This window comes from Strigops habroptila, chromosome 2 (assembly GCF_004027225.2).
Source record: "Strigops habroptila isolate Jane chromosome 2, bStrHab1.2.pri, whole genome shotgun sequence".
Classification (NCBI taxonomy): domain Eukaryota; kingdom Metazoa; phylum Chordata; class Aves; order Psittaciformes; family Psittacidae; genus Strigops; species Strigops habroptila.
This window is the reverse complement of record NC_044278.2, coordinates 7,329,351-7,352,557: the sequence shown is the minus strand read 5'-3', so window position 1 is coordinate 7,352,557 and position 23,207 is coordinate 7,329,351. Positions and strand designations below refer to the sequence as shown.

General features: G+C 41.2%; 1 protein-coding gene across 1 annotated transcript in view; it reads left to right on the top strand.

The window, feature by feature from the left end:
* Positions 1 to 204: 204 nt before the first annotated feature.
* Positions 205 to 23,207, top strand: part of ZBTB20 (zinc finger and BTB domain containing 20) — a 468,334-nt gene continuing 445,331 nt past the window's right edge. The window contains exons 1-2 of the mRNA XM_030471447.1: positions 205 to 2,336; positions 3,602 to 3,646. The gene's annotated coding sequence lies outside the window, so the exon portion shown is untranslated. The remainder of the gene's footprint in view (positions 2,337 to 3,601; positions 3,647 to 23,207) is intronic.

Below are 23,207 nucleotides of genomic sequence, written 5' to 3'. Positions count from 1 at the left end.
TCAAGTGAAGCAAGTCCATAGCCATCGACCTACTCACGTAATGGAGAGGAGGAGTTGATGGCCCACAGGAATGTGGTGTGAAAGCGAGCAGCCTCTCATTGAACGTTTTGAATCAAGCAAACAGGCAAACATTTTTATGTTGGCAAATATAAGTCACAATTCTCCATTAAGTTGTACCGCTCAGGATTTTCTTTTACCCCCTTTTTATATGCTTTAGATAGACTGAATGATTTGTAAGACAGAGGCTTGGGCCACTGATGGTTTGGATCCATTTAGAATGACTTGCAGGCAAGGGACCAGTTGGGCAGCTCACATCTTGCAGTGTTTTTCATTTGGGTCAGACAGATATTTGGATTTTATAAATATTATGGCTAATTGGATTAATTTCTGATTGAGGGCCAAAAGTAGCTTAAGTTGGAATCTACTTCATATTTTCTTTTAAACAATCTTGAGGTTTGAAACTGTTTGGTTCTAGTTCTGCAGTTCTGCGTGTACACAAACCCCACACAACTTTTGAAGGGGTGGCTTTGGATTCCAGTTTGGGTCTGTCTCTAAGCGTTGGAGGGAATGGGGCTCAGGTTTAGAGTTCTTACTGAGATTCAGGCTTCCTCAAAATAGGAGGCAATTTGGCCTGTGATCCTGGTTCAGATACATATATGACATTTCTGGAAAGTTACAGTAAATAAGGATCTAGATACCTTCCAACTTAGAGTTTTTGGATCTGGATCAATTGCAAATCTGCGTATTTTCAAACTAAGAGGTGTTTCTGACTTAGTACTCAGGTTTAAAGCTGAATATCTGTTAACTTTCAAGGGTTCAAGTCTGTATTTTATCCAAACTTAGTACGTTTTGAATCTCTCTTCCTATTTGTAGGTATAAGGTAGGTAGGACTGAGGAATGAATGTTAGTTTGGGGTCACACGTTCCAGAGTACTAAGAATTTCCTACATCCCCATTTTGGCATAGATTTGGGTTTTAAATTTTAAATTTCAAATTCAGGGATTATTCCTGTTATTTTAACTGAATAGAAGCATGTAAAAACTTGTGATTTTCATCAGCTGGCTTTGATACAAGTCCCCTTGATAAAGTATTTCTGTTTTTTCCCCTATTATTCTCCATCATAAAACTCTGAGAGGTGCCAGAGATAGGAAGGTGAAGCACTTCATAGACTTACGGTGCCGTCTGCTCATGGCACTACAGCTGAGTCCATTTTACACATGGAAAAACTGAGGCATCGAGTGGTCAACTGGTACATGCACAGCCAGATTGAGTTAACCACAGTTCAAAGCTAAGTCTCCAAATGCTCCTTCTGCTTTCCTGACCTTACATATACTCCAATAAAGTGAATATGGTCATAAAGTCCAGAGAAACAAATATGTAATAGGACTAAATTTTTGCAATATATATTTGGATAACTTATAAGCTGCCTCTACACATGCCAGGTGTGTATGTAGCTAAATATTACAGATGGAGTTGAACTAAGTCACTTATTAGAGCTTTTTTCTCTTTATATTTTATCCTAGGGTAAAAAATGTTGTGTTTTGATGAAAACACTAATGAAAATTAACCTTTTGAGAAAAAAAAAAACCCAACCCAAACCCAACTTAATCCTTCTGTATTTACTGTACATCTGGATGAAAACGTAACGTTTATAAGTGAAATACAAAAATGTGTAGCAGAACGTTTATAAGTGAAATACAAAAATGCATAGCAGCTACCAGTGAACAGAGCTAATCAAATTCACCAGTCACCAGGCTGGTTAATGTTATAAAGACTGTGAATCATGAGTATCCAGCCAGCCTGAGGGCACAAACCCATGAATCCAGGGAGTTTACCTGTCTCCTTTAGTCAGCGGGCTGTCCCTTTTCCATCACTACAACTTAGGCATATACTGCCTAATAATAAATGCGATAATAAAAATGCATTTTGGGAAGCAGGGTGTTCTAACAGAGCTTCAGATCAAAAGTGAGATTAATTTTACTTAATTGTAGCCAAATACAAGCTAGTTGCTGAGCCTAGCCAGTTGTGTGGTCTCCCTCCTCAGTGGAGAAAGCTGGGATGAATGAGGTTTGGGAGGTGCCTGTCCCTCCACTGACAATAGAGGGAGCCTACACAACTGGACACTTAACTTTTAGGTGGGTATGAGTTGCTCCAGGCAAGTTCCACGTTAGGCATCAGGAGATGCGGGTTCTCGTCTGTTTTTCCACTGATTTACAGCATAACCTTGGGACTATCACTGAACCTTCCCCCTGCCCACCTCAGACCCAGTTTCTCCATCTAAAAAATACCCCGTGGATAAAGTTCTTGGGGGAACCTTTGTCCAAAGATGGAAAACAGGTGCAAGATCTTGTTTTCCTGCTCCTGCTACTTTCCCATGCCTGTAGTTGCCATTAAAATCAGCAGGATTTTTGTGACAGCGTAAGTTTACCTGTGACGAGAGGCAGAGCTGACTGAAAATGATTTTAGAAGCAGCATACATCTTCAGAGATGACAGAATATTGTAGAACTAAAAACCCAGCAACTGGTTATGTGTGTTGATTTTCCCATCTTTGCCTCCCCTTTACACTTTCCTTCTACCCCCCCCCCCCCTTTCCCCAGCAAAGAAAATACTGGGAGTGGGGAGAACATTCCTCAGATCAGACCCGTATTTTAAATAACCTTGGCCTGTTTGCAACTGGGAGAATGTTTGGGTTTTTTTACTTGAGAGATTTATTTCTGTCCTTGTAACACCATGTACTATATGCATTGCACCTGTTCAGACATAAGCACAGCACATTATTATAGCTGTAGGGGTAGAAGCTTCCCAATATATATTTTTTGAAAGGAGGGAATGCTGGGGGAGCACAGCCCTCTCTTCCCAATTGTTTACCGAGCAGTCTCTTACCAAGACTTCTTCCTCATCAAGATCAATTTTCCCCGCTCCCCTATTGTCTGGGGAAACCTATCTTCAGGAGCGTCTTTCTTGAAAGATCTCATGACTTTAAAATCATCAGTGGGCTTTGTGTAGCCTGCCTGTCAAAAGAGATATGTTTACACCTTCCCCGCATGTGTTAAAGCTATAAGGTTACGGAGCAGAATGGCTGATACGTTTCAGCGCTTCACGCTAATATGCACTGGGGGGGGGGGGGGGGGGAGAGAGAGAGAGAAAAAATGTATTTATGATAATGATAGAGACTGCCTGAAACAATGCATTCCAACAGCCTGTAACATAAATAAGAAAGGTGGAGCCAGGCGGCACCGAAGTGTTTATTTGCCAGCAATCCTGCTTCAGCCCCGTATTACCTTCTCCGCGCTGCCTCAGCCTGGCAGCATTGAACCTGTTGCTGCATTAGCCGAGTTGTATTTTGCTAGCGAGGGGAAGGAGGGTTGTCTGCTGTCTGGTAGGAGGGCTTTGTCTGTGTGCGCCTTTCTCTCTGCCTCTCTCCCTCCCTGTCTCTCGCACTCTCGCTCGCTCCCGCTCGCTCTCTCTCGCTCGCTCTCCCTTTCCCGTCTCTGTGGTTTGTAAGGTAGGTTGCAGTGTGTGTATATACACAACATCAAGAGCAGGAAAATGGACTCATTAGGGAGGCAGGCAGTCATTACCACTCACACTGTACTTCCAGGGAGACAGCGACTATGAGGAGACAAACTGAGGACTGGGGAACAAGGTAGGCCAGTCAACTTTTATAAAAAATGAAAGAATAAAAGCCTCTACTCTCCCCAAACCCCCAGCACTTCTTTATTCCTCCCCCCCCACCCTCGATTTTTAATTTAGAGATGTAAGTTTGCCAGACCTTATTTGCTAGCTTAAAATTCGGAACATCTATAGAAGGCCTTACCCTCTACAAATGTTTTCCCCCCCTTCTACTTATTTAAGGGTGTGCCCCCTTTCGATTCACTTTAATTACTTTTTGTTTTTGATCACGAAGGAAACAAATACGTTTGTTTTCCAACACTAGTTCCAAGTAAATCAATATCTTTCACTCTTTGAAAACAGCCCTCTCCGTGTGTTTGTGGGTCTCTCTGCTTTTTCTTTTCTGTTTATGCAGTTCCATCTGTCCGTCCATATATCATGTTCTCCTTATTTACTGCTAAATGGGGGTTTATTAGTATTTGCCAATGACTTTTAACTGTAATGCCGGTGACCAGGGTTAACGGTGACTCTCGTTCTTTGTTTTCTATATATATATGTACACTGTAAGTTTAAAGTCCATGCTTGGCATACTGTAAATAAAAGCAAAAAAAGAGAGAGAGAAAGCAGGTTCCACTCCTCCTGACAGGCTTTTTATTCGGAGATTTTGCTGTTTGTCTGTTTTGCTGTGGGGGCGGAGGGGGTTAATTTTGGTTATTGCACATTGGACTTTTTCCTCCTGGATATTTTTAACGTCTATTTTTCATTATTAGTATTTTTCCAGTTTCCTTTTACTAGGAAGAAAGGGGACGTATATTCCAACTTTTATGTTGCTAATCTAATGTACCATTATGGAGGGATCACTGGGTTAATAAGAATTCAAACTTTCTAAGAGGGAGTTTGTATCCTTGGCTGCCCCCCACCCTCCCACTTTATGCATGGTTATGCTGTGTTTCCGTGTGTGCTGCCGGGGAAGGGAGGGGGGAAGGGAATAGATATTTTTTACAGTGGTGGCAAATTATGAAATCTATCGAGCCATTTTGTCCAGAAATAGTAACTATTTATTTACCATTTTTCATTCCGCAAATATGCTGCTTATTTGTAATTTCAAACATTGAAGCTTTTCCCTGAATTAATCTTTTTCTTTTTCTTTTCTTTTCTTTCTTTTTTTTTTTTTTTTTTGTCTGGGGAGGGATTTGTGATGCATTTCATAGCCCATTTAGCATTGTCGAGTTTTTGGAGCCCAGATTTATCATGGGTTCTAAAGGCTGCTTAAATTGATCCATTTGAAATGGTCTTTTTATCTGAGCTCCTGTCATTTCTGTTGGAGAGTAAAACTGCTACTCTGCTGGTAACAAAAAAAAGGGGGGAGGGGGGGGAAGAGAAGAGAGATAGTGGAAGTGAGTTACATAAAATGTTCTGGAGAATCGTAAGTAATTATATAAAATGGACGCTGATCAGTGGAGATCTCTCAACAATAACAATCACCTTTTTTAATAGAAAATTATTTATTTAATAGCAAGAGGCAGACTTCTTAAAAACATGCATTAGGCCTTCCTCTTAGCACAAAGAAGTCCATAATGCAATATTCCTAACCCACCTGGGACTGCCTAGGAGATTCTCCAAAACCTTCAAATCCTTTGAAATGATTCTTAAAAATCCATTATTTTCCAGCCAGAGAGAACTTTTGCTGCCAACAGGTTTTGGGTCGGGTTTTTTTTTTGCTGTTGTTTGGGGCTTTATTTAACTGTCCTTTAACTTACGACTCCCCAGTTCCGACAGAAGTGCCTCCTCGCTGAACAAACTAAGTTAATTGAAATCCAAAGCAGTAGATCTATTCACTGGCACTACAACTGCAGAAATGACTTGCTCCATTTTATTAGCAGCTTTATTTCCAGAACCTGAGCGAAACTTTTCAAGGTTTTCTATATCAGTGTGCCAAGAATTGGTGGCTCAGCTCGTAGCTGGGGAATGACATCCATTGCTTCCTTTTTTTTTTTTAATCCCCCCTCCTCCTTTTTATTCAAGCTTCTAATTAATATTTTGTTGATAGGCTTTAAACGTGTTTATTGCTTCAAATGAGCTGTTAAATGTAGCAAGGTATTTCCTCCCCTCCGAAAGTTTGAATCTCAGGCTCTGAAACTGAGATTTGGATGTGGAGGGGATGCTGAAGTTATGCCCAAAACGTAGGGGTCCTTGAGGTGGAGTCACTGATGCCTCTGGGTGGTGGTCCGCGTGGAGGGATGGAGCTGGAGCATTAGCAGCATCCCCGTCATGGGGAGGGTGGGTTTTCAGGCACCTGTCAGTTTCTCCTGAACCAGTGCAGGTGTATGTATGTTCTTCAACAGCCCAGGGTTTTTATAGGGGAGCGCATGGTCCTGCCCTCAGGATTCTCATGCAGAGAAGCCTCATCTTAACCTTTTTGAAAAACTTTACAAACGACTACAAGGTACGTCTTGATTTTGTGAAAACCCCGGGCAAGAAGAATTTGAGCAGAGAAAAAGAGTCAGAGTAGGAGAAACATTTTTTCGCTAGCCGGTAGGATCTTTATTTTTAATCTTAAAAACTTTTTCACTTGGAGCATTTTAATTTTCTCCCAACCCCAAGTATATTCTAACGAAAGGAAATTAAATCTTAGCCCTTTCAATAGCACAAAGTCCGTTTGCAATCTGGACACGGCAGCAAAGGGTAAAGTATGCCTAAGTAAACTTAAACCCAGCATCTGATGCTGTAGCTGGAACTCGGGGAGCGTCAAACCTGTTGGCCAGGGGTAGGGGCGGCGTGCGCGGGGCAGTGCGGGGTGCTCTGGGTTCCCTGCTCCCAGCCCCGGCAGCAGAGCGGAGCGGAGCGGAGCAGAGCAGAGCTCACGGTGGTGATTGGGTCACAGTGTGCTTTATTTTAGCGTTGGAGCAGACAGTTATCTAACACACCCACATGAGGAAGTGCTCTGGAGCAGTTATTTCATGCTTTGCCATGCCCTGTAGCTAGAGTAATTTTGGGCTGAATGGCGTGTGTATATGTCTCTTTCACTCCTGTGAGACGAAAAGCAACGCTGTTGGGGTTTATTTTGTGTGTGCATGTTTTTGTGTTGTGTGTTGGGTTTTGTTTTAATTTTTTTAACAGGACCAAAGATGGGATATAAGACAGTGAAATCCAAATACCAAACAAATACCAAGTCGAATTATTTTTAATAGTAGAGGATTTTGCTTTTCTCTTAAAGAGGGGAAAAATTATCAATCTTGTTTATTTTGACAAAGACAGTTGTAGCAATTTCCTGAGTTGGCTATATCATTATTAGAAATATTACTCACAGTTTTCCTATTTTCACATTTTCTTCATAGGCCCAGCTTATTCATAAGGGAAAACAGCTGCAGAATATTAAAAAAGAATGTAATATTATTTATATAAAACTTTGATGTAAATAGGGAACAGTGTCCCCTGCGAGAGAATTCTGTGGGATGGCTTACAAATCCTATACAAGAGAGATTACAGTCTTAGATAAATTGTTATTTAAATCATTTCAAGAAAACCCTGTTCGTTTTTGGGGACCAGATGAGGTTTTAAGCAGAACGATTTGAATAGGAGTTCTGTTTGGAAATTGGTGGCATGCTGTGGCCTTAGAGATTTCGGTTGGTTTCACTGCTGTCTCTTTTCACAGGACTTTTTTACACTGTGATCCGTACGGTGAAGAGTTTTACTGAGGGAGGTTCTGAAATGTTAATGGAAAATTAAACACTGAAATTTAACTTCAAGTTACCTAGATTTTTTATTTTTTATTTTTTTTAAGTAAAACTTTTAGAAAATCCTAATCCTTTATAAATGTTTTTTTTATTTTTATTTTTTTTTTTAAATGAAACAATGCACTGGAGATAATTACTTTTAAAGAACAACTTGTTCCCTCTGTAGGGTCTGCACAGTTGAAACTGTGCTGCAGAGGGAAAACGATGGCAAATTAGAGTGGAACTGACTTCACTGATCTTGTTGGCTTGGCTTAAGAAAATGCAGAAAGTGACCAAACAATATCAACTGTGAAAAAAATCTTGGATTTTTAATAATCTATCCGTGCCAATAATCCAGGTTTCTCTTGGTGGAGAGTAGCGTTTGACTGTGCACCAGATTTTCAGCTACTTCTGTGATATCTGTACAGCTTTAACTTGAGGAGATTTTCACAGATGTATCAAACTTTCAGTAAAGGGGGAATAAAGGCAAAAGCTTTTGTCCAGGATGTTTTTTTGCTTGGATGGTGTTGCCTATATTCCTGGTTATATTTTACCTTATTATTTAGTTCTAACGGCACCGATCCAGTTCTCCTCGAATAGGAAACTGGCGTTTCAGAACGATTGCTGCCTGTGTCTCTCATGTTTTCGTACACTTTTGTACTTAATCCTTCGGTGCCATCGTGTACCGTGACGGCACTTTGACCGCCCGGTGCTGGCGAGAGTCCTGTTTGCAGATGGGTCTTATAAAATGGTCACTGGAAGCACAGGGACCTGTGCCGCTGCCTTCTTCCAGGTTTGCAAGAAGAAGTTCAGCTTTTATCACGTGCGGTGAAGACTGTGTATCTTGAAGGAGTTAAAATACAGGAGTGGGAAATGGGGGTAATAGGAAAAAGCTGTCTTTAAAGGGGAAAAAATACTGTTCCTCTGAGAGCTGGGGTTTGGCTTTGGTGAGATGAGTGAGGAGGGTCCCAGCCTGTTTGTGATGGGGCAGATGTTCACCTCGCAGAGAAGTGAGCCGCTGACCGAGTTGGCACTAGGTGGCACTATGGGAAGAAAGGCCATGGACTATGTGAGCACAAAGGCTGAAATCCTTTCATGCCAAGAAGTGGGCTCTTCCCACCAGGCACAACCTGCCCCGGCAGCCCCGCGGAGGGCACATTTGCAGCCTGTGCTTTTTGTTATCAGGGACCGTTCCTCAACAGCTTTTATGAATGATAGGTATTCTAACAAACCAGTCCTACCCAATTCAAACACTGGCAGCGTCTTTAGGACTTTATTCTTCAGTGCCTCATCTCATAGTCCTTTCCTTGTGCTTTCCTTGGTGGGGGGGAGGACACAGACCTCTAGCTAACATTTTATGTCCAGTTTGCACAAGGCAGTACGAAGGCTGAACCAAAACCCATATGGTCTTCCTGAATGTTTGAGCTACTATCAAACTGGTGGCTATACAAGTCTGTATTAAAACCAGTTCGTAACTACAGCGAAGAGGAAAACAAACCTGAATGGGCAATGCCTCTGACCCTCTGCAGGGCACCTGTGGGAAAGCTTCTGCAGGACAGAAGTGGTGCCCTGCTGTGAGTTACACTTGTAGATGACCTCTTAATGTTGCACTTCCGTAGTAAATTGATCTTGGGATTGTGGTAGAGCTAAAAATGCAGGCAAGTAGAGTGTGCCATTTGATTCTGAGGTAAATACAGCATGGAAATTACTGTACTGATTCCCCCCCCCTTCCCAACTAAAAGACAGTCTTTCTAATATCTTGGTTCTAAAATCATCAGTAGCTGGAAGTGCGATCAGTCCCTTGAGGATACAAAAGTAGGACTGGGAAAGTTGCCTTATGGACTTCAGAATTGTCCTTTCAACCGACCGAAAGTTAATTATTGATTTCTCTTTCCTCCCTAGAGATCCATATGCCTTTCTTTCTGGCTAGAAGGTTAGTGGTCACAGTGCAGGAATTTGAGAGCAGTCAACGCGTGGCAACGCAAGAGTTCATGGGCAGGATGTGAGGAATGGGTAAGATGGAGGTTGATATGGGGAGAGAGTGGAGAAAGATGACTAGGTAAAAGCTTAACGTCCACTGTCGTTTTATGTGGGCAGGACGTGGAGCCTGTTATTCTCCATGGCTTTGGCTCCTAAACTCCTAGCAATTTGATAGCTCAGTGAGTCACAGACATTAGTGACAGAGAGGAATGCTGAGAATAAAAACAAAACAACAACAACAACAACAAAACCCAACCAAAAAAGCTCATTGTTTAGGCACAAACACCAGAAAACCATGTTTAATTGCTAATGTGCTCCCTCTGCTGGTTCCCGAAAACTAACAAATGCTATTCCCGGGAGACCGGGCCACACCCTCTGGGACATGGCCTTGCGAGAACCGTGTCTCAATGAATGGCTTTGAGCTCCCTTGCAGCGAGCGGTGTTAACAGCAAAAGAACTCTCCTGACGAAGTATGTTAAAGCCTTATATACTGGGCATGGCTGCTGAGAAAGGTCATGAAATGTCCAATCCTGCAGTTCAGCCTTTTTTGCTTTTTTTCCAGGCTTACTTATATTCTTTTTCTATCGTTTCCCAAAGTTTGTGTTTCCCATTTTGCTGCCGCTGCTGTTTCTAGGATTTTTTGTCCCCATCTGAAAGAGTTTTAAAAATGTTCTCATTGGTGCTTTTAGTTTCGATTTTAGTGCATGTAGCATCTGAAGAAGCTACAGTAGTAGCCTAGGCTTTGGCAGCTTCCAATTCTTTCTGTCACTGTCAGTTAAATCTGCTTGTCAGCTTTATACTGTTGTGCCCACTTCATCCTGTCCTTTGGCTTGAATACCGGCTGTTTTTTCAGGATACTCTTGAACATCCTTCCTCACTGTGATGAATCTGTATTTCTTTTCCAAACATAGACCAAATTGTTTAATATGTTCCCTACACAGCACATTTCTCCAGCAGAGAAGTTTTTAAAATCCAGCATTTTGTACTTCCATGCTATGAAAAATGTCCAAGTCCTGGGTAAGACTGAGTATTGCTTTAAAAGAAAACCCCGAAGAAATCTTTATTAATTCCCGTAGAATACGTGGAATGTGTGGAAGATTTCTGACATAGTAATTATATAATGAAAGATTGTCCTGTGTTTCCCATATTTTCCACCTACGTGGACTGTCATGATAAAGAGTCTCGTCTCGCAGCCGTTGACACATCAGTGGGAATCAGCTGTGCAGAAACTGTTGCAGGACTGGGCTCAAGTTTTCCGAGTAGTGAAAAGTTTCCTTCCTGCAAGTCTCATGCTTCCCATCGAGGTGACTACTTATTAAATCTTTATCCAGGAGGGACAATAAACCAAACAGCCTGGTGGGTAGCTAATTGGCTGGAGTGACTCAAGCCACATATAAATCTCATTTGTACTCAGTACATTGACTCTCTCTGGCCTCATCGCTCTCTCTCGCGTTCGTTCATTTTGAGATGGAATGCAAAGAAAATAATCCCTGCTTCTTTTCTCTCAAAGTCTCGGAGGATGCTTGTAGGATGATTCTCCATTATTATCCTTTCACAGGCCCTGCAGTTTAGGAACCCATTCTCCTGAAAAATAGCGCAGGGAACTGGCCCCCGTGTGGGCAGTCACAGCAGAGACATCAGGAAACCAGTACAGCGCTGAGACCACATCACCCTCCTGCCACCAGGTCCCTGGATGTGAGGAGCTGTAGCAGGGCTTGGTATCTATCTCTATGATAGGTTGCCCTCCCGCTGTACCTGCTTTGGGCATAAATAGCGAGTTCAGCGCCTGGGGCTACCAATCTGGCATCTTTTGCCAGTGCTAAACTAATAAAAGTGATTAGAAGTGACACGAGTTCCCTGTCCTGGCTCATGTGTGGACCGTTGGAAGTCCAAGCCGTGTTTTGTAATTTCCAGCATTTCATAAAAATGCTGCTTTTATTTTCCTCCCCAAGCCACGGCCAACTTTTAAAAGCTTCAAAGCTTGCTCCAATTAGATAGAAAAAGTGTGGTTTTAAGATAGTGACATTTCCTAAACGAGCTGGTTCCTTCTGAGCTGTACCAACTTCAAATCATTTATTCACTAAGTCAGTCAGGCTCAGCCTGAAACATTTCACTGCTGTGAAAGCAGCTGCTCCTGAACAAGGTTAAGAGGCAGTTGTGCTTTTGCAGTGCATTCGGCTGTGCTGTGCTTTATGCTGGACAGGGGAAAGCTCAGTATTTTTCCCTGGTGCTGGGCATTTCTGGATTCTGGAATTAACTTTCTTTTTCTGCTAAGCTCTGAGTCCCTTTTTACAGGGGACCAGATCCTATTCGAAGCCTTTCTTAATATTATTTTTTTAGACAAATTTGGGGGGTTTTTTGTGTTGGGTTTTTTTTTTGTTTTTTTTTTTTTGTTCTGGTTTGGTTTGGGATTTGGGCTTTTTTTTTTTTTAAACCCGTGTACAGAGATCTTTAATATTTTTTTGTCAGCACAAAGCTGTGGTGCCGTATCAGAAGTTGTAATCAGATTGCAGTGCAGTCACTACCATGATCTGTGCAAGTACATAGGTACCGGTAAAGATAACTCACTTATTAGGGAAGCAGGATTCGTAGTCTTTAACTAGTTTTCTACATAACTTTCAACAAGTCACTTCATTTCTCAGTGTCTCAGTTCTTAGTCTTCAGGATAGGGCTAATGATGTTTATCATTTTCTGAGAGCAGTTGGGAGAGCATCAGTTATAGCTGTATTAGCAAATTTTATCTTCCTCTCTCAAATCTGTGCCTTGTTATCGCCCTAAAAGTGCATTGCAACCTCTTTCTTTACTCTGAAGGGTTTGCTTTACCCTTCCAGTGAAGTTTTTGAACACATGTGGTGTTTCTCTGGCATATCAGAATAGAACTGACACCTGAGTCTTGGTTTTGGTTGTGGTTTTTGTTTTGTTTTGTATTTTAAAGGAAGTTTTCACCTCATGGAGATTAAGAGCTAGCATTTACTTAGGTGGTTCAGATGGCAGTAACCCTTCTGCCCGTACCATGCAGGCTGTATTATGCTAGGTCTCAAGTTTATTTTGCATATGTCTTGAGCTACGTATTTTCACTGCGTTCAGCCTTTAGGCTGTCTTGACCAAACTGTTTTTGATAACTGAGTTAGCTCACTTAAAGCTTTCTCTGTGATGGGGTGAGAGCCCTCTTGTCTAGATCACATCCATGTCCAGTCCTGTGATAATTTAATCTGCCACCAAAATTAATTTAATTTTCATTCCACATCTTTTTCAGGTGAAAAAAAGAGGAAAACAGAAAGGAAGTGAGCTAAAACAAACTTTTCTGGAGTTCCCTGGTTAAGACTGGCTTGCAGGAACACAGTTTAGTTGACTGTAAGCTGTTTCAAAAAGTTATTAAAATCCGGAATAATGTTACTATGGAACATTGGCTTCAATGTGGTAGAAGTGATACAAATGGAGCATTTAGGAGGGAGGTTTGGGAAGAACGCGAGTAGCTAAACAAAATAAAAGCTGAGACGCAGGCAGGGGGCAGAGCTGTTCAAAGAAAATGAGGACAAAAAGTCTGAACTTTATGCAAAAAGAGGGGCTAACTCGGTCCCACTGCTAGGACGGGGAGAACATTTTAGCAGCAGGATCCTGTACGAGTAGGACCCGAGTGGGGTGGGAGGAGGCCACAGCCCTTTCCTTTTCCCTCATGAGCAGTGAGCTGGAATAATCATCACACAGTCATCGTCTTCAGAGGACTGTGCTCTTGGGATAAGAAGTTCCACGTGGAATTTCTGAATGTCTGTGTCTCGGCTAAAATGTTTATGGGTCGTTATTTTGCCCTAAGTTACCTTTGTATAAAAGTTGACCAATTCCATGAAATTGGGAAGAATCAACATTGAACCGAGAGCTGAATTTAGCTTTGTATGTCCAGCCTAATGGCTGCAGCTGGCATATGTCTGAAGCAATAAAAGATGATGCATGGTACCCCAAAAGTGATTTGTGAGAAGGAGACCATTTTCTTTAGGACAGTGCTGCTGAATTTGACCTCATTTTTGCTGTGTTAGATACTGTCTCCCTGGTGGCAGCATACATAGGTACACGAATAAGATTCTTAGCAGATCTCTTCTTGAAATTGGTGATTATGGAGCTGGTGGAAAAGCTTGTTTTTGGGTAGGAAGTAGTGGTGATTATTCTCATAATTCCCAGGCAAAGCCTGCAAAGAATTTAACATTCAAAAAGATGCCTTTTGTTGTGGTTGTTGTTGTTGCTCATCTGCAAATGTTTAATCCTGAGACCTTGTGAGGGTTTTTTTTTTGTTCTTGTTGGTTTTGTTCTGTTTTGTTTTGCTTTGTTCTCATTAGCTAAAAAAGAAAGGTGCCAGTTCTAAGTCTTTCCTAGGCTTAGATAAAGGAGTGACACATGTACTTCAAAACAGAGAACAGTTATCAGCTGAGTTCAGCTGGAGAAGGGAATGCTCACAAAAGGTTCCAGGACAGTTTAGCCAGAGATAGCTGCTGATATGAATAAATAGCACTTTGCATTTCTGAAGAAACTTGTTCAAATATCTTTTAGTGTTTAACCAAAGCAGTTAATTTAGTTTTGCTTAACTCCAGTAGCTGAATCAACATTATTACTGCCATTTTTTAATCAGGAACAATTGAGGCACAGAGAGAAAGAGGAAGTGGTGCCTTTCTTTCTTCCTTCCTCAGTGTATTGTACATGCAGATGGGTCTTGGGAAAGTAAAGACCATGTTCCATGGACAAAGGAAGCTCAGATGATTCTTGGCCACATTAAAGGCAGTTAGGCATTTTTTTTTCCCTTTGTACCACTGTGGTATTATAACACATATGCAACTTCTTTGCCATTGAAGCCTTATTTCTACTTTCAGAATGAGATACAAAGACGCTATGGTAACTGAAAATTGAGGCCAAATTTAACATACCAACATGTCAACAAAGTCTTATTTTTAATAGCAAAACTGAAAAGAAAAAAAAAAGATATTTTGGCGAGGTTTTTTGCTTATTATTTATAATTCCTTTTTTAATTCACTTAATATAACTTCAAAGACTTGTAGGCAACAATTTTCCCTCCTTCCCCCAACTGGATTTTTCACAGCTGGATCTGACCCAATGAGCTCCACTGTTAGCTTTGTCCAAGAAGTAGATGTTTGAAAACAGGACCAGTCTGTCACCTCTTTTTGTGCAGTAATAATCATAGGGGAAGATTATACCTGGCTGAAATACATAGTGGTGTTGCTTGCTTCACGAAATAGTCATCAAAAGAAGACTGAAGCTCCCTATCACATGTAGAGACAAATGGTTACCTTGTTCTGGATTTGTATGTATAACTGCTTGTATGTGCAACTGCTATTAACCTTTATGAGAGCTGCAATATGTAGAGGAGAAAATAGCCCCTAAAGGGTTCTTTGGACACAAGCATTTAAAGACTATTGTTACTTGTCTGTTTAAACTGTCAGTGGAGACAAAGCACATGCAAGTAATAATGAGAGCTTGCAAGTACTGGATTTGGGCAGAGCACAGATGTGTTGCTGCTGAGGCATCTGTCGGAGAATGAGCAATAGGAGGAACTGGGTTGTTTGTACTTTCAACCTCAAAGCTGTACAATGAATAGGTACATTTAACTTTTTATTACTCGAGAATGAGATTCAGGTCTCAAGTCTTGAAAACTCGCAAACAAGTTTTGGGTTTGTACTGCTTTCTAATATCTTTTCACTTCCCAGGAGCCAGTTTTAATGTCTGTTGATGCTTAGAAGACCAGATTGGAAGGACAGCAACAGAAAGTTTTATTAGCCAGCACAATTAATACTTTCTTCTTTAAGAGCCAAATTCGTCTAGTGTAGTATGTTTACAAAAGAAAAGGCTGGAATGTGCAATAAGGTTTTCCCTTTATCAGAGACATATGGACTCACCATTACTGGATATATTTGTGAGACACTATAACAAAGAGCACTCCTCAGGCATGTCTCACATTTCAAGGATCGAAGGGCAAACTGGATGAATGTCCCTTCTAGGAAATGGATGAACCAGCTTTTTCGTGTGCAATCTCCAATTTCGATAATCCCTGAGAAGCTTATAAAAGCCAGGATGGAGCCAGTAAAACCTCATTTTATTAACCTCCAAAAGGACACAAAGGGGTTTGGATTGCAAGGCTGGTCTAGATGCCAAGTGCTCCTCTGAAGTACTCTTGTACTGTCTCAGCCTGCTTGTAACTTTCAGTAGACACAATATAATAAGGTTCCTGGAGTAGATGAATGCAGTAGATGAAGAGACCAGGATTACTGGGAGAATTCCCACCTGAGAAAGGCAAGTCAAGCTGCTTTGTACAGGAGAGCCAATAAACATCTTTCCCCCTCCACACCTCCTAAGTAGAGATTTTTTCCTGTTCTTCTTTCACACATACAAAATGACCTGTTCTGTAGCTTGAATGGTCTCTAAGATTCATTAGTCTCTACTGATAAGCATTGGTCCTATGAAAGATCCTCAAGTCAATTGTATTTGACTCCTCTCACTTTTTAGTATCCACTTTGCATGCTAAACTCAGACATAAAGGAAGTTCTGCCGAGGTTCCCTATTACACAGTTGCCTCTATATGCTATTGCACTAATAAAACTGGGGGCTTTTTTTTTCTTCTCATTAAGCATCTCCACTGTTATGTGTTTACTTAAATAAATGAGCTTCTAGTTTTGTTTTTTTAATTTACTGAGGTACAACTTTTGCTATATAAAATTAGGATGCATGGAGTCTTGAGAACTCCAAAAGAGTGTATCCTTTATAGGAGACAGCATTTTTCCTTCTGCCGTAAAACATTATATATATATATATATAGGGCTTTTGGGGAAAGGTGGATTAAAGACTCAGCAGCTGCATAGGCATTAAGTCAGTAAATCTAGTGGATCCTTATTTCTTACGAGTTTCACTGAACTCATGTCTTTGTGGCCCTTCCTTTGGTCTTGATGGGAATAGCTGATGGGTTTAGGGGGAAATCCTCCATGGCCCTCATGTTTGACTAAGTTTCAAATGTGCGTAGAGATCCGTGAGGTGGGAGCACAGCAGGGAGCTTGGAATCTGAAGAATAACTGGCATGGGATTTCTCCAGGCTTCCTGGGAAGCCTGGGTAAATGAGTTGACCTTCTGGCGGAGCCCACCAGCGTTAGTGAGGCTCCTCGCCTTGTCAGCGAGCATCCTGATTCCTCTCAGAGCACTTCTTTGGGGAAAGTCCAGAAGGAAGTAATTCTGCATGATTCAAGAGGAACTTTAATGGTCTATAGTCTATAGTTCAGGAAGTATGCAGGCAAGAGTCTATTTTGTCATTGTAAAGCTTCACATCTTTATTGGTCTTTGCTTGTTTTATAAAGCTTTTCTTTTTCTCTCTCTTCACTCAGAAAGCCTGTATATTTAACCTTAACGAAAGAAGCATGGTAAGATGATGGTCAGTTTGCTTACTTATTTTCTGCCTGAGCAGGTCATGTACCTGCTCCTTGTGGCAGAAGGGGCCACAGCTCCTTCTCTGCAGTGTGACTAGACCTGTTGTGTGTGCACAATAGAACTGAGCCAGGCAGAATTCGGTCAAGGTGCACCAAACTTAATGCTTGCATGCAATATAATTGTACTAATGTCCATGCCCAGGAGCTCCAAAGCTTCCTGGAACCACGGGATTTCCTGTGAATGCGCCATAACTAATTTGGATGTTTGAAGTCCACCAGGTACGAGATAAACGTTGTATTCTACTGATGTCAGTGGAAGTTTTAATTCCAGTCGAGGGTTGCAGTTTGTTCTCAGAGTTGCAGACATACCCTAAAGTTGCTCAACAGCATTCATGGTAGTTCTCTCAGCAGCTGTGCTGGGCTTGTGTGGGAGTAGGTCCTTCTGGATGAGCATCATCAGGAGAAGGTCGTGAGTGAGATAAACAGAAGTCAAGTATCCTGAGTACAGTCCTCAAATGTACTCAAATGAATTTTTTCATTTTCTTTTAAATTCAGGTACCTTAATGACCTAAGATATGGCATATGTAAGAAGAGGAGATGTGAGAAATGTAAATAAGAGGACCTGAGAAGGTCTGCCGCAGACCTTCTTACTTATCTGGGTACTTCAGCTTCACCTCTCTGCTATTCTGTTCCTAAGCAGTAAAATGGAGCGATGAGAGTAACTTCTGCGTGCCTTGAAGCTTAATGAATGTTGTGTGAAATGCTCAGAAAACTTCAGGTGGGAAAGGCTGGGGATGAAACAGCAATTATTGCCACGTTTACCTTCTCTTGATCTGAGAGGAGTGAGCAAAAAACACTTGTGTTACCATGAGAAATGAAGGTGTGTTAATTTCAATAATTTTCCCAATAAGGTATCCTTTCATGCGATCTGGAAATTTCTCCAGAAAACTGTCATCTGAAGTTTTAATCCTTTCCCTCCTCACAGTGTTTTGCCTGATCATGTCATCAGTGGAAGAATACAGAAGCAAAACAAAAGGTAGTAGTGCTGAAAGGCAAAATTTGACGCTTCTAAACCTTGTATCCTACTGCTGTCTGTGGAAGTTTTCATTGCAGTCGAGGGTTGCAGTTTGTTCTCACAGTTGCAGAGGATGAGCAGAGGTGGGTATCTGGATAAAGAGGAAAATGACCAGCAAGTGTCCACCTGTGTTCTGCAAAGGACTGCAAGGTTTGCCCTTTGGAGGCGAATCCCCCGGTGATGGAGAAACATGGCTTTGCCATGATGAGGGACGCTTATGTGTTCTTTATGTCTTAAACCCTGGCAAAGAGAATGTTCAGGAGGATGGGATTCAGAAGCAGAATCTAAATTAGATGGAAACAAAGGGTGAAAAGGAAGAGGAAGGTGCAGTTCAGCAGCAGTGTCTAGATGCCTGTGTTTGTTCTGGAGTTTGTGGTGGAGCTGAGTCTGACCCAGCAGCGGTGCTCCGTGTAGTGTGCTGAGCGTAAATACAATCCATAAACAGTTGTGTAGAAAGTCAGGATTTTGCTTGTGAAGCTGGACCTGTTGTGACTCCTGGCCCTGCCATTTCTTTCCTTACCTTATTGGTGGTCTAAAGTTGATATTGCATAGCCCAAATTCACATAGATGAATATGCTTTCATCTCTTTCTCTGTTGCTTTGTTTATCTGTCTCTGTCTATCTCTCTGTGCGCCTGCTGCTTGTCTGCCTGCCAGTTTTTTCTTTGTCTCTATCACTTCATCATTGAACCCATCTGTGTAGAAAATGGGATATTTGGCTGTCTTGTATTTTTTTTTTTTTATTTATTTTTTTCCTTTTTTTTTTTTTTTTTTTTTTAATTTGTGTCATTTTGTTCCCTCAGACTTCCGAGGATAAAAGTCGCACTCCTGGGGGTGCCAGGCATTTCAGATCTTGCATTTAGGAGGAGCCGTGATGCTTTCTGCGTCTGTTTGTCTGTCCATCTGTCTGCTGGTCTATAATAAGCTGTGCAGCGAGACAGCAGCTTACTATCTGTGTGTGTGAAATTAGCTAATTGGTGTTAGCAGCAATATTTTCACATGTTTTATAAGCAAAGTGCAGCAAGGTATATAAATGTAGATATGATCCAGAGACACACACATACACACACACGCGCGCGCGCGCGCACGCAAGCCTGTCGCTGCTCATGCATAGACGCTCAGAAGTAATTAATGTTAATAAGATTTTAATGTGCTTGTGAGATCATAATGAGGAGAAATGAATGCTCTGATTAGAAAAAGGTAACTGTGTGTGTGTGTTTTGGCTTCGAACAAGATTTCCCCTCTTTTTTTATAAATCACAATTTCAGAACTTGTTTGTGATTGCATCAGTCGGGTTTTATTTTCAAATTAGAGGTCTGTTTAGCCATTTGAATGATTAGCCAAATAAATGGATGAAACCCTGATCATAAGGAACAGCGCAGATCTATTTTTTTCCCCTCGTAGAAAGCAATGCTACTCTGTGACAGGGCTGGGCAGCCTCATCCTTCTAGCATTACATATTTTTGATGCTGCTTTTAAAGCCTCATCAGAAACTGCTCTCGGAGACAGTGCTCATTTTTTACGAATAGAGATGTTTATCTATAGGTGTCTGCAGTGCATAATCAACCACTGACACTATTGTGCCAAGGCACATTCCTGTTCATCAGTAATGATGAATCCTCCGAGTCCAGATGATCACACGATACCTTGATAATATTTTGAAATAATTAGTTTAAGAAAGCAGAACTGTATACATGTGGTTTTTTCTTTGAATCAGTCGGTTTCCAAGTCAGAGAGATTGGAAAGTGTTTCCATGAAATATTTTACAAGCTATGTTGTTTTTTTCATCCTGGATGCTGTGTAGTCACCAGACCCCAGGCTGGCTAAAATCCAGCTGGACACTAGGGGTCCTTGTCTCCAGCAAATCAGTAACAGTATTGTCCAGTGGGCTTCACTTTCATTTGCATGCTTGTTATTGTTGTTATTTTGAGTAATAGAATGTATCAAAATATTAAAAAGTTCTTGTTTCATAGTGCTACACAAGTCACTATGGGATTAGGGTATTTTATTTTCTATCGACACTGAGAGGTTAAATATTCTCGTATAAAACCATCTTGAATTAAAAATGGAGGCTTTGAAAGTCCATGCTCCAGTACATCCCATGTTGCATCGTACCTACTTCTTTATTTTAGTAGCACCTGGTTTGAGTGGTGTTCTCAAGTGTTAGATCTGTGTTTGAATTCGTGGAATATGGTTCATTTCCAGAAAGCGCTGAGGTACCACGATAGTGGTTGTGATGAGAAATGTTAGAGCATGGTGATAAGATTTAATTTCCAAGTTGTGCTGAACGAAAACTGGTGTCAGTAGATACAGCTTTGACACAATTTGAAGTCTCTAAAGATGATGAAGTGACAGTTTGCTTATAATGAATGAATTTATTCTGGGGAAAGGAAACATCAGGCATTATGTATATTTGTTTATTCCTCTAAACGCTCCTTTCAGATAGCTGCTATACGGTAGGGCCTCTAACTCTAGTTTGTCATCCAGATAGCTCAATCAATGAACTTGACACATGAACTTTAATTTTCTGCGGTACCTTGGGATGTCATCTGCACATGTATATGTGCTTAAGTGTGGCTGTGCAAGTGCACTCAAAGCATCGCTGAAACATGAACATCCTTGCAGTAAGGCCAAAATAAAGTATTGCCCAACTGCTGCCGTCATCCAGGTAAGTTCTAATGACCCTGGATGGAACAATGACAGCTTTACTTCTCTTCAGTGCTTATAGTTTGAGAAGTGCTTCAAATTTTGACCTAAATAAAATGGTAGTCTGAGCTCTTGCTGTAAGGAAGCAACTCATTTGCTTTAAAAATAATTGATCCTTTCTGTAGTTCATTTTATTAGAATCTTTGGAGAAATACCAGTCCCAGTTTAGGATTAGTATTGAATTGAATATGCTTCATTTCCAGAAAGTGCTGTGGTACCACAACAGTGGTTGCAATGAGGAACGGTAGAGGATGGCACTATGATTGCCGTTTCCAAATCATGATGAGCAATACTGGTGTCAGTAGATACAGCTTTGACATGATTGGGAGTCTGTAAAGAAAATGATGTGACAGTTCAAATCCCACTCTGGGATTAGTATCCTCTTGATTTTTATTCATTGCCTGTTTCTTCTTCTTTCCTATATGTTAATATGCTGGTTCTTGAGATGGCTTCCAGAAAGTCAAAGAGTGAGAGTAGGAGCAAGGTAATGGTAAACTCCAAACCCACTGAATTTTCACCTTGGAGCAGGAAGCAGCTAAGCAATGTGAGGACTTTCTCTTCAGTTTTTCTGTGTTCTAGATGGAAAATGTTGAAGAAAACACTGATGTTCTCAACATCAGAGATGAAGTAGCCAAGCTCTCTTCAGCTATAGGCTGAAAACTCCTTAAGGCTCAGGGAACTCAGGAGGAGCTGAGGCAAATTGGCTAAATGCATAAAGTCAATACACAGAAGTGAGTTGTGCTGAGTCCATGGGGAACTGCTTTAATTCAGGAGTAATTTAGTCTTAGACCAATGTAGCTTAACTGAATAAGGAGCTGCAGGGAGCTTTGCTGTTGAATTAGAGCATCTACTCACAGCCTCAAGACAATTAAGTGTGTGCATATTGGTGTCAGACTTGTAGCTGGTTTGCCTTAACTTCTCAATGTCCCCATGCAGGTGTGGCTTAAGAGTTAAACTGTCCCAGACAATTCGTTCTGTGTTGGGTTCCAGAACAAAACAAATTTCGATAGTTTCTTTGCTCTGAGGAAAATACCATAATGACAACTATTGCACTGTTCTGGGCAGCCAGAACTGGTCAAGTCTTGCACAGTACTTGGCTAGTACTGGCTGCCCTGCTCCTCCTTGGGCACCACTGTTTTCCTGTGCAGTTGGTGGAGGGTCCACAGATGCTGAAGATGGCTTCCTGTTACAGCGTCTGTACATACATAAGCACCAATATTTGGGAATAAAACATACCAAAGGTAGAGGTGCCATGAATTTACAATGACTCCTAGAGTTATTACAGGAAAAGCAAGTGTATTCACAAGTTCTGTTTCTGCTTGGCAACTAGCTGCCTTACTTACTGGTGTAAGTACTCTGGTTTAGGGTTAGTTCAAAGATGAGAAGGAGGGGTTTGGGGTATGTTTTTCTGGTTGTGATGGCAGAACAGAATATGGTGGGAGCATAGGAATGAGAAGCTACCTTGGGAGAGACCTATGTTCTCGCAAAGAGGCCTATGCATAGTGTGAAAATAGGAGCTCCTAGTTGCATGTTGAGATTGTGCTCTGAAGAATGTAGTAGAATACGTTTGCCAGCCTTACTTGTATTACACCTGTTTAATTTGACTTTGTTCCTAAGTACACATGTAAGGTTAAAATGCTGTTAACTCATAAAGTTCATAATTGACAAACTGATTATGAGTTAGTTGATAAAGTCTCCACGCTAAACAACATTGGATTTGCACAGTGAAAACCCTCTGTGTAAGGATGGATTTTAAGAATGTCTGGAGGTTCTAGCTTGATCAGACCAGCAGAGAAAGTAAGGGATCAACTGGAAGCCTCAGTGGAGATAATCAGCCTCAAAGAGGGGGTGTTTGTTCAAGTATGCTAACTGATCTCATTTGTTTTTTCATATGATCTGGAGGCAGAAGACATACATCTTAAAACTGTTGAGACTTAAGCTTTGAAAGAACTGATTATCTCATCTTATCTGCCCAATTCCATATTCATGTTTCTAAATAAGTAGTTACTTTTCCAAAGCGCTTCATGCCCACAAGGTCCTGCTGAAGCTTCTGGATGCAGAGAACTTCTAGTAGCGTGTGGATTTAGAAGAGCAGTTTTATATATTAGTTTTGAAAATGTTGGCCAGAAGGCTCTTAAGTGCAGATGAGCTTGGAAATTCCAGATACATGGTGTGACATTTCTGGCAAAAATCTTGTTTTTAAAAGCTGTATAATTGCAGTGTATGGTAGTTACATGAAAATAAAAATACGGGTATCTGTAGAAAGACAAGGAATCATAGAATCAGAGAACGGTTTGGGTTGGAAAGGACCTTAAGATCATTTAGTTCCAACCCCCCTGCCATGGCTGTGTCCAACCTGGCCTTGAACACTGCCAGGGATGGAGCATTTACCACTTGTTTGGGCAACCTGGAAGACAGAAACTGTTGAAGAAATGAAATAAGTTTTTCACGTAGTTCAGTCATCTCTGCTTCTGAGTGTGGGTAAGGAAAGCTCTGAGGTGGGTAAGGAAAGCCTTCTCACGAACAAGTATGGAAAAACACAGCTATGGAGGAAGTTCCTACCTTAATATGCTGTGGGATAATTGTCCAAGTCTTTGAACAATGTAGGTGTAGGTTTTCTATTTGCTTAGAGTTCTGTTTGGCTTAGTAATGGATATTCATACTAGCCATAGGAGATTTCTCTTTGTTTTGAATAATTTCTTGGT